This window comes from Lingula anatina, chromosome 5, assembly GCF_051362555.1.
Source record: "Lingula anatina isolate TDL-2025a chromosome 5, LinAna3.0, whole genome shotgun sequence".
Lineage (NCBI taxonomy): Eukaryota > Metazoa > Brachiopoda > Lingulata > Lingulida > Lingulidae > Lingula > Lingula anatina.
The window spans coordinates 10,460,313-10,472,744 of record NC_141771.1 but is presented as its reverse complement, the minus strand read 5'-3'; the positions used below and the strand labels follow the sequence as shown (position 1 = coordinate 10,472,744).

The 12,432-nt window shown below is 37.3% G+C and overlaps 1 protein-coding gene across 6 annotated transcripts in view; it reads right to left on the bottom strand.

The window, feature by feature from the left end:
- The window catches only part of LOC106164774 (5-hydroxytryptamine receptor), a 108,179-nt gene that overhangs the window by 43,265 nt on the left and 52,482 nt on the right, over positions 1 to 12,432 (bottom strand). The window contains exon 4 of one of the 6 annotated variants that reach the window (XM_087013512.1): positions 1,055 to 1,114. The exons of the other annotated variants lie outside the window; for them this stretch is intronic. The gene's annotated coding sequence lies outside the window, so the exon portion shown is untranslated. The remainder of the gene's footprint in view (positions 1 to 1,054; positions 1,115 to 12,432) is intronic. 6 annotated transcript variants of the gene reach the window in all.

The window sequence follows — 12,432 nt, the reverse complement described above, 5'->3', positions numbered from 1 at the left end:
AAGCATGTACATGTAGCCTGTTGCCTTCTCCACCCCCAGAATTTGTGGCAGCATATTGGTGAGCAATTATATCATTATCGACATCTTGTAGTGAAATCATGAGTTATTCATCCGGCATTTAGGCGAACAAATCTTATTTGATATCTTGAGGTTGAACGACCTCCATAGTTCAGTCGAACTCTTAAAGGTCACGGTAGCTAATCATTTGACACGCGTTGCGTGTCAGGAAGACATCATTGCCTCGTTTAACAGACATTGGCGCCTTCCAATGTTTGATTGCATTTTATATTAATAGGGGTATAAAACCATTACCAGTGCGTTATCTATGTATGGAAATGTCGAATAATGGTTATTATGTGCAATCTACCATATGTTACATGTCAATTCACATTCCTACAATTAATAATAATAGCATATACTGCAGCCGTATATATCTCACCGCCAATAAAACATGAAATATTTTTTTTATCGATACTTGAAAACGTTTTCAGACGAAAGTGCAAAATGTCACCTGGATAAACCTGTTAAACTCCTTTAAGTTAAGAAACCGTATGTTGAAACACAAAACCGATAAAGCATTGCCATACACTTACAGCGACCTATGGGCGGCATCTCCTTAATGGTACTTACTTGAAACAAATATTCAAAACCGTTAAAAATTCATTAAGAACCTGCTTAAAAGTATCACGATCTCAATCCTGGTCATCTCACATGTCCTGAAATCCATACCGGTGAACCGACCCTCCCCTTAACGTTGACATTAATTGTCAATGACAGAATGCTTCCTCAAAGTTCATATTATTAATACCAAGTCCGGAAACTAGGGTTTTTTCCTGACACAGAGGGTGCGCCATTTGATCTCTTTTCAATCATATATCTCTTACAATGTTAAACTTACTGACGGGTTAGTAAGCGGGATGGAGTTTCATTTTGACATGGATTTCAATATATATATATATATATATATATCCATGCAGACCCAAAAACAAGGCTTTTTATGTCTTTTAGAGACATGTATGTTTCAAGTATGTTTTCATGTATGTTATAGACGTACCTTGGTCTGCTTTCTGCACTCTTCTGTTACTTTTCAATAACTTTGCCACGCGTGCCCTTCCTTGAAGAAACATGAACAGTATAATGGTATACACGAGGAAATTACCATGTTGATCCATTCCATTTTACAATACACGACATTCCTTTCAATATATAATAATAACAAATAATAATAATAATAATAATAATAATAATAATAATAATAATAATAAATATTCCTCACGTGAACAAAAGCATTTCTGACGAGTATCGTTTCGTTATTTGAAACCACATTGCAAGGCTCCACCCTAGCAATGTGCCATCTTAGCGTATGAAAAACCACTTTGCAAATGCAGCATATTGCAACGCAGGCAACTGCCTTGATCACAGAGTAGAACTGAGGAGTTAAATCACAAAGGGAACGGTTTAAATCAGTCACAAATTGCACTGTAAACAACCCTGAAGGTTTTGACCTTAATCGAATATCGGTACAGTATCAATCAATGGTTTAGACACCGAAGGGAAGATGGATAACTTAAAGTGGACATATCTCCTATTGCGAATGTGATTAACGCACAAAAAGAGAGATTGATTCTATCAACCACCAACGTTGAATCGTGTAAGGGAGTCAGGCAGTTTCTTGAGGCTCGTGTGAGTTTGTGGCATAAAATGTCATATCATAAAATATGCACAAATGTCTCGGTCATAACCCTTATCTTATGAATCTTTGATAGTTATTATTGTCCATTTGTAATGGTCTCAGATCCAAGCCACACATTAACCTGCATGCCAAAGACGCGTCAAAGACGCATCGCTCCCAGTACCAGAGAAATAATTCTAGTTAAAACTACCTTTGTACTACTATACTAAAACTCTCAGCTGTAGATAAAAAATATGTGAACTACGCTTAGATAAATTAGATAAAAATAACGCATCATGCATTATATATGCCCACGTCATTTTAGCATCATAGCTGGCATAAGTAAAGACTTAAATGAACACAACCCAAATACCATTAAGCGTTAAATACGGGCTCTGCAATTGTTGATATGCTTCTAGAAGGCAATTCGGTCTATGTTACGCGTCAAAGTGAGTATAATGAACTATAAGTACATTAGCCATTCTACAATATGTGTGTGTGTGTATCAGATACCATCTGTGTGAGGAATTATGTAAATGCCACCATATACTAGACAACAGGCAAATTTAACCGTTTTTTAACGCATTGCAGCACTTTATTATAACAATACCACAAACTGCTTTTTAGATATATTTATTTAACCGTTAACTATAAATGTAATTTAATTCAATTAAATAAGAATGCCAAGTATGTTTATGTAATAATATAAAATCTCACTCTTTTGGAGGAGATTCGCCGTCTTCACCGCATGTGACCCATGCTCTCGTGTAACCTAAAAGGTGCAAAGGTTAACAGCATTGACGTATATCGCATTGACTGCGGTAACGTATACCAGGGACCAGCTGGGCGGCTCTCACGTGTTAATACGCCACTTACACGACTTCAATTAGGGACCTAACTACCTAATTCAAATACATTAAGTGGGTTTTATCCCCTGTAATTGTTTAGGACACCTCTAAAAAAAACACACACACAAAGAGCTGACTAAAAATGCGACAAGTAGTTTTTTTTTTCGTAATTTGATTGGCACAAATAAAATAAAGTCACAACAAAAGCACGCACTGAAGTATGCCTGTTAAATGCTGATCATCACCAACCAATATTTTTTTTTATATTTCAAGTTTCCATACCTTGTCATATGATATAGAATTGGCATTACCTTGCATTTGTCATTAAAATCATTTCTAATTACTGATAAAATTCCTAAAGAATATCGATATTTTGCGAGCGTTTTCGTATGTGCGCCAGCTTATTCAAACAATAGTGTGGGATTTTATTCAGAAACTGATCCTTGCATGTAAACTTAAAACAGCATACCTGGCGGTAAGGCATGTTTTATCCTTATTTCAGATCATCATGAAGTAAGATCGATTAGCTTGTTATTATCTACATTTTACCATGAATGTAATTGTTGGATAGGCTTACTCTGTCGGTAATTATGTGTCAAAGATCTATAAAAGCAACATATTCGTCATATGTTCATATATACTCAAGAATTAATTGAAATCGCCCAAACAATGGCTTGAAAGCAGGTCTTATTTTTATACGACATAACACCGATAGGTAGATCTATTCTCGTGATTTTCCTCGTTATCGCCTGACACTTTGCTAGCAATCCTATTGCTATTCAGCCTCTATGAAGGCAATTTTTCTTCATTCCTTTCAAATATTACACCACCACCAGGGTAGATTTCTGTCCCTCTCCATGGCTTCGAATTAACAAGTTTCGTTCCATGCAATTGAAACAAAGCGAGCCCACGCGCACAACTCGACAGAAGAGATGAAGAATTGAATCTAAAGGCAAAAAGCAGACTTATAATGTTTCGATAATTAAATTTTCTGACAATCATACTGTAATAACCAACCCGTTGGTTATTTGGGTTCTTAGATTTGCTTTTCACCAATAAGACAACTGAGACAGGAGGCAGGTATAGTTTTCTCTACTACACGGTTTACTTAACTGACTGCAAAAATCAGGTCTCTACAACTAAAAGTGTCAAAGTCCAGCCCGCTGTCTATCTTTCTCTCCATACATATCTATTTGTCTCTCTGTATCTATCAATACTATCAATGGTTCACCAATTAGAAATCACCATATACCCTTACCTGTTGTCATGCATGCATATAGGAATACGTGAATGGCTCAAAAACATGCACACTGTAAACAAAATGGGGTTTGTGTAGGCACCCTCGGCAAAACTCGCATAGTTTGAACTCGAGAACAAAAACAAATCCGGCTTCATATCTTGGCACACATGTGCTATGCATTCGGGTAATTAGGGTAATTAGCTAAATATTTTAAATTACTTACAACGCACACCAAGCCGAAACGGAACAAAAGTACAGTTTCAAAATAAAAAAAATACTGGCACCGCTGCAAACATTGTAGTCAGCATTACAATCAAAACGTGACACGAAGTTGTTTTCAGTGCGGTCATACGGATGGGACATCAACATCGGAACCCAATAACCCTGCCTCCCATCGCATACCATATGACATTTTCACAGGAACACTGGACCAAAAGCACGTTTGGAAAAAAAAGACATGGACTTAAACAAATAGCTAGGACCTGTTGGCTTAACACCAATAACTTTAAGTCGTGCAAGATATTATCAGGTCATTTCTCGCTTTATGGGATAGCCACCAACTCAAAGAGTGAAAAAATAACAACGATAAAGTACTAGAAAAACGACAAGATAAACGAGTGTTATCGACTAGTGTGAAATCTGTACAGATAATGGCCATCGAACCAGATTAAATATTTATTATCATCCTCACAACGCTGTATCGCAGCACGTATATTTTATTTATTCGAAACGATTTGGGGTTTTCATAAACACCAAAAGGACCCTTATACACGTAGTGCAATAATTGTTTGTGAGAAGTATTGCAGTGCATTGAATCATATGTTGGTGCAGTGGGATTTTCAACCAGGAAATGTTACAACAGAGTGAATCCATATTTTCAAAGGAAAAAAACGATGAAAGAGCGGGAACATTGCTTTCTCAATATATTGGACAATTAAAAAGAGAACGCCACTTAGTATCTTTTTACCAACGTGTACTTGCCTGTGTGCAGACAATTCGACTTGAGTTTGAAATTCCATGAGGGTTCCGAATGGTAACTAAGCTAATTAGATACATTCAAGCGCTCGGCCGCACGCCATACAGTAATTAAGTTACAAGCAAATCAACTTGCATTAGGAGGTCAACCCAGTGTGTGAGGAGACAACAAATACCAGTGAAATCTGTCATTTTCTCCGTATTATAATCATCCCATTTCCTGAGGTCCCATTGCCCACCTGCTGTGCAGGGTGTCATTAATCATATGTAATTATTGATGGCCACGCTTCAATTGATTTGTTTGGTACTATAATGGTGATCGTGATCGTTGCGTCACGTCTAGTTGTCTTTGGCTGACATAATCCGATTTTGAAACCGTTTGGTATTCAAGGATGTACCTTCTATCTGTTTTGCCTTAAGATAAACAAACCTGATGTTGGCAAAACTTGGTAACCCCGTATCCTCAGTGAGTGAAGTGTAATCGGAAAAAGTAGCAAAAACTGATATCAATTTGTTCTGGATGTGAACGGAATTCTGGGATTTTTTTCATATCTGCGACGTATTTTTAACTGCAAATCGTTGGTAATAGAAAAAGGCTAATGCAATTGCATTTATATTTCTTGATCAAAATGTCTAGCAGTAAGTAGACTAGGGATTTAACCTCCCTTCCTTGCGCCAAATACATCCACAATGCAACTAAATGTACGACCAATCATACTTCTCTTCAAAAATCATCATAGGGAGAGTGACGTAATCATGCCATGTACATATTAAGATATTTTATGCACTCGACACGTAATTATGACTTATCGGGAACCAAACTCAGTTATTAGAGTCAACAGCCTTTAAAATGTATACGCCTTTTATCCCCTGCTGCTACTAGCTTAGGACGCCAATTACGGAAATGCATTAGAAAATGGTTTCAAAATGGTTTCAAAATCGTTTCAAAATGGTTATCGTCGATGTTCTCTCTCGGTCTCATTCCAAATATCTTCCACATATCAACTCAGACACACACACACAACAAGGCAGTTGTTATAAGATACTTGGAAAGTACGATTCTTCAGGGGGGGCCGATGATTGGAAAAGTAATTGTAGCATATGAGGAAATAATTGAACTGTACAAAATGGATTGAGAAAGAGTGGGATTATGATGGACTTGGAAACGTGCCGTGAAATACGAAGAAAATGATGATAACTGAAAACGACATTCGCACTGTATGGATTCGAGTTGACTTTCATGGTATCTGGAATTCGGAGAAATGTACGTTATAATTTTTCTCGCTTTGTAATAAGGATTAGTGCATGCAGTGCACAATGGATTCAGGAGTTAAAAGAACGCAAAGCAGAACAGTGATAGCAATTTCATTACCGGTCCACAATATGGAATAGACATAAAAGCGCAACTTTCGTACATTCCAAACGAAAAAAAAATCCCTGCCCAAGTGCGTTGTTAGTGTGTACGAGCGATTGTGTGCGCCAGATTGTGTGCGTGCGTGCTCGCTTACGGTCGTTCGAATTCACGGTCGGAATTAAGTTATTAAAGTGCATGAACCTGAATACTACTGGCTGGTTAAAATATATTTGGAGTACGTTCTGTGAAGGTGACCCTCATTTGGCAACATATTGGTAAAAAGAAAATACAACTACACGGAGAGATGGTAACAATTACCTCTATTTACATATCAAATCAATTGAGAATTTATTTTGACGGTCTCTTGATCAAGACAAGAAAAATGAATTACAATCCACTGCGACCATTTATCGGCTGCAGGATCCTAACTAAGCTGCGATTATCACAACCTCAGATCTCTCCAAATCCGGTGTAATCTCGTTAAATCTCGACAAGGGATTCGACATAAAGTCGAAGCACGTTTCCCTTTGCAGCGTTCCCAACTGCAGTGTATTAGCCAAGAAATGCGTTCCATTTCCCTCCGGGACAACGGCCATCGGGAAAGACCTTTAGAGTTTAAAAAATGAGATGGAAAAGACAGGCGAGTAAGTAGGCGACATTTCTGAAGAAACCCCCTTTATTTCAAACTGCTAGACATTTAACAAGACAATAGCTTACGCCCTGAACGGACGCTTTTTGTTAGAAAGAATGCCAAAGGGAACATTTCTGGTCCCTTGTGTTTTTAGACACTCCATTGAAACCTGTTCAACATTCACTCTCTTCCTGTGATTTCTTAGAAATATCCTCTAAAATAATCCATTTGACGGCTTGATGCTTTTAGACGTCTCTAAAATCAAATCATTCATAAAACAAGGATACAAATATTAACGCCCCGGCCAAAATAAACCCTGTTAGATACCCTCATAGGCGACTAATGGGTCTTAAAAGATGGAAACAATCTACAGGAACGGTAAAACCTTCCCTTAATGAATTAAAGAAACCCCAGAGGCGCTTACCTTTGACAGCCCCTGCGTGTTAATGTGCATAATGATTCACCTCAGCGTCTCAAGGGAAATCATGAAACTTCAGGAATCAAGGCACTTATATAATGCATATCTCATTAGTTTTTGCTCTGCCCTTCCGTTTTATTTCACTATTTTGATCAGCAAAAATTAATTTCTGTCATTAAATACGACATAGGAGGAGTATCGATTTTTTGACGAACACTTTGGGAATTGAGCATAGTAGTGTAGCTTTCCATAACATTTTTCTGACGCTTCCATTGAAGAAGACATTGCGATAGGAGAGATGTCGATGATGTGTAACTGAAAACAACAATACACCGCTTCTCAATTCCTCGAGGAAATACTTGGAAAGAAAACAATGCCGTGAACTCTATTATTAGATTGCCTTGCGGATGTTATTCGTTTTAGCGAACTATATGTATACACAATGGATTTTAGATTGGGAAAGCGGAAATTTCAATTTAAAAAAGGATATATGATTTATCAAAATCTCAGTTAATACTACTTTACGTCATTAATTATATATTTGCCCTGGCTCAATCGTAAAACAAATTTACTCAGTGGCTTTCAACGTAGCCATGTTGCATTCTATACAGCACTGGCAATTTTGCAATATTAGGTCTCTGTAGGCTGTTACAGCAAATATGCAAACCTGTGACCGTGACATATGGAATAATAGATAAAACATAATTGTATACATGCCATATGTGTAGTGGTATACATACATTAACAGAGTGTGCTAAATTCATGCTACCATATTTAAAATAACAAAGTGATTACCAATTGAAAATCAGTCGCAAATGTCACCCCAACGTATAAGGTAGCATTTAAAAAGTACATCGCACTAGTTAGGTCAGAGGCGCTATCGGTAACTGCAATCGGGTTAACTGAATGACACGCTTCTTCATGCAGCAAAGGGGTAATTAATTAACTTTCGTGTACACTAGGCTTCATTGACCCCTAGTTCCTTGAGTAGAGATGTCAGACAATTGAGCTGGTTACGTTGATTGCACTTAGCGAGAATCCCTGTAAAGTTGGACTGACCAAGCTTTTACAAAGCGTCTATCTGAAAAGGGTTAAAAGGATTCAATAAGGAAATGGCATTGGGAGCCATAAGGGAGATGTTTCGAGTCCAGCGTTTCGATCTACCGTGGGATGTTTACCAGAGAAAAGTCGGGTATGATAAAGGTCATATCAGGTGACGCGAACAGCCGTCTTCGTTAATTTAGGGATCAGTTAAATCGATCATACTTATGCCATTGTAATATGGGGTCATGTTTAAATTATCCAACAGGGTGATTTTACGGAAACGTGGCGGCGTGAATAACACGTTAGATTAGAGCGTTTGCTTTTTTTCTAATTACGTGTGGCATACTTCTTGAATTGTAAATAAAACAAGTGATAATTCAGGGTGCAAACGATGAATGGCTGTGTCTTTACGCCTTTTTATGACTTTTATGAAAATGTTTATATTGTTCTCTGACAACAGGGTCGGCTTGTAGTTTGTTACGAAACTGTGTATACTATTTTTGAGGCCCCTGATATCAGAGTGCATATAAAGATATTACATCAAAATGGTTACTAAACGGCATCTGTGAAAAGAGAGATAACAAAACAGTGTCATGTCTACAGTTCAGCTGATTTTTAATAAAAAGATTAAATTTTAATGCAGAATAAGCACTTACATGTTGTTAATGAAAAAATAACACCATTTTATCTGTCATACAATGTCCACAGCAAGATTAATTCGTCAACACTGAGCACACGTTTTATGAATATGTAATGGCGTACCGGTTTTTACTTTCGCTGTAACACAATGATGATTTATATATCCTAATCCATCATGATCGGACAATGTGGCCATTAAGTGTACAAACTGTACATGAACAATTTACAGAAATCGTGGACTACATACATGTATATTGATAGAACGTTATAATGCATGTACATTAAGAAAAAAATAACTCAAATAAGTGTAAAAAAAGTGTAAAAAAAACATAGTAAAACTAATGTACCTAATGGCAAATGTTTCAAGTATCAAAGGGTTATTGTGTAGTGGTGACAGAAATACAATTTGCGTTATATCACTATTAAACTGAAGTCTGATTGATTAACAAATTACTCGGTACGTTTATTAAAGCTGATTTTCTCCAAAAACAGAGGCCAGCAATTATCTTGTTATACCACTCTCAAAGTTGTGCATGAAAACGAAACAAAACAATTGTTACCAGAGTTCAAACTGGTGGGAACTGCTAATCTCGGTGGATTCGTGGAAGGGTTGTTCGAATACACAGTTACTAACCCTTATTGGTTGTGCAGTCTCTTGTGGTTTGAACAACATTACCTAATGGACTGTAACAGTTGATGTTTTGGACGACTTGATGAAATAAGCTTTTCCAGACACGTTAATGTCCCTCATGTATACTCGCGTATGTACACCTTTACTCAGAGCTGATTAACGCACTACCAGTCATATAACACATAATAAATTGATGAAGTCAAAATTGTTGTAAAAGTATGCCACTTTTGATTACTGGTCGATTATGATATATGATTCGATAAACAGACATATAAATAAATAATTAGATGAATAAATAAAACTATAATGGCACGTTGGTAACGGTAAAAAAAATCGAAATTCAAATGATCGACTCGTATACAATTCCGAGAATCCTGATATATTGTCCCACGCCTAATGGTGTCCGTTGACTTGGACACCAAGCTTGATAAAGCCCTTGCCATTTGAATTGACACTTTACTTTGTTGTTTTGAAACGGATACGCCATTTGTCTCCCACACCCACCATTTTTCATTCAAGGATATCTATACAAAGAAAATAAATTAGAGCAAAACGAAACTTTAGAACTACATTTACATTTAAGAAACCCAGACATTAATGTTACCGAATTTCGCCAGTTTTAAGAAATCCCAAAAAGCCATTGTGCAATTCTACCTTCCATTGCTGTCTTTCATTTGGTGAGAGTAAACAGAATGATTTCAAGTATCTGACGTTAACAATTTATGTCCACCACTGTGTAACGCACATGTATATAAACAAGTGGTCTGCAGGCGATCTTTTTAGCACAATAATACAAACAGAAGCCACACCCTTTAACATCATACCCCATACCAAGTGCACAAATAGAGAACCTAAATGGCGGCGCCACTGTCTCGCGGAAGGACATGGGGGAAATGTGTTAGTAAGCGTTATACATTTTTATTGACAACAACATGGACGGCAAATCTTCTTACTGTAATGTCTGAATTAAGCCGGCTGTTAGAGGTAATATTACTCATGAGGCACGTCTAAATGAATGCTATTTGGCACAGATAATAGATAATTATTGGCATTGTTGAATATTATGCGGCTTATAGCTCTGTCTCTGATAGCACAATTGGAGGCAGTAATTGAGAGAATATTCCATCGCAGAATCGCACTAAACTACTTAATTAGGTCTATGGGAGAAATGCTGATGGTCATCGAACAGAAGTCTATTAGAAATCGTATCATTAGGTTTAACCAATACATAATTTCAGCATCGGTCATATGGCTATGTTGGCCACCGCTGTTTTGCACATGAATTCAAGTCGGTAGCGTCAATTCCAATTTGACTAACTGACAGTCCTACTACACGGTATGTTGATTTAAGTGATGTATACAAATTCCTTCGGTTTACTAATAGATTGATCATAAAACTGATAGGATGTTTCAACTGCCATTCAAATGAATCGATGTTTCAGGATGTTCAGTTCCAGCAATAAAATGCATCTATAAATATAAAATGTACTAGTAATTGACTTGCAGTGTATTATGCATAAAGACAGACACCGTGTATGGTGGACGGATGCTTTATAACATCTTCCTTCTCCATATATGTACCTATGGTATTCGCTAAAATACATTTTGTCAGTGAACATAATACAGTCACGTCATCAAGCATTTAAGAGGGCTCGTCTCTCAATGGTATACCCTACTGCTAAACAGTACATGTGGTTGAAGCAAGGATCTGAAATGATTCGATGAAACAGAACCTCCAACCTAATTATTCTTCAGTATTATTGTGCTACATCTTCGGAGTTCTGACCTCATTAAAGACGGTGTGCGGCAAGGCATAGCGCCTTGATCATCCCCCGCAATCAGTTCCCTATGCTATCATTACTCAATATTACATTACCCGCAGTGCTACAACGGCATTATTATACCTACGGTAATTGACAGACGGCTAAGGCAACTCTTACAATGAATGCCTTACAAGTCGATAGGAACCATGTGGGTTTAATAGACGTTTGCATTATTTTGCTTACCGCTGGATATTGGAGGGTCCTCTAGCTTTCCTTAATACAGGAAATAACTACACATCCAATGTTCTCACAATATCTAAATCTGGGTCTGTTGCTTTTCTAAATGACACATGTGCATTTATTCCTCAGAAAATGCGTTTTGAGGTGGTACTATATTACCCAACGTGTATCTACTCCTATCTTGATTTTATAGATTGTTTTTTTTTTATATATTTTTATTATCAACGCAGACAGTGGAAAAATACTTAGTGGACCCCATGAGTATAACAAACACACAGTTCAGCACCTTCAAGTCACATACCTTAACAACGTACAATGACGTCTCTTTTCCTAAATACACTTTCATTATTTCTTAAATGTATTGCTTTAATTTTTGATACCTCTAGGGTACCTCGGCGCGAGTAGCCAAAAACTGCTTTTCGGAATACCATTAAGGAATCTATACTGTCGTAAATACTAAGGATATGTATGCATATACCAGTTACGTCAAAGGGTTTGTAATAAGTATACGATTCATAACTATTCTTAAAATCAATATCAATTCACTGAAACCACCGGACAAAACATTTAGCATATAGCTACCTGGACTTTTTACTGTCTTGGCAGCTCAAAAGCTTAAGAAAAAAAAATGAAATTCCGTCATTCATATGCCACACTGCATAATGTATGTACAATCATACGATAAACATAAATACCAGTACCCATTACGCAATAAACACGTCGTGATGGTTCACTTGGTGCAGCCTAGTACAACAACAGCATGCAACACATGGTAAAGCTAGGCGATTTAGAGCTGTAAGGCATCTGTCAAGATCAGTTGGTACAGGTAATGTACACACCCTTTATCTTTGAAAGCACCCCCTTTCCCCCCCCCCCCCCCCCCCTCGATACACTTAGCTAAATCTAAGAAACCAAACAATAGTCCCATCACAGCGCCCTACAAATTAAGATAAAATCGTCATTGTCCCCTAACCGGG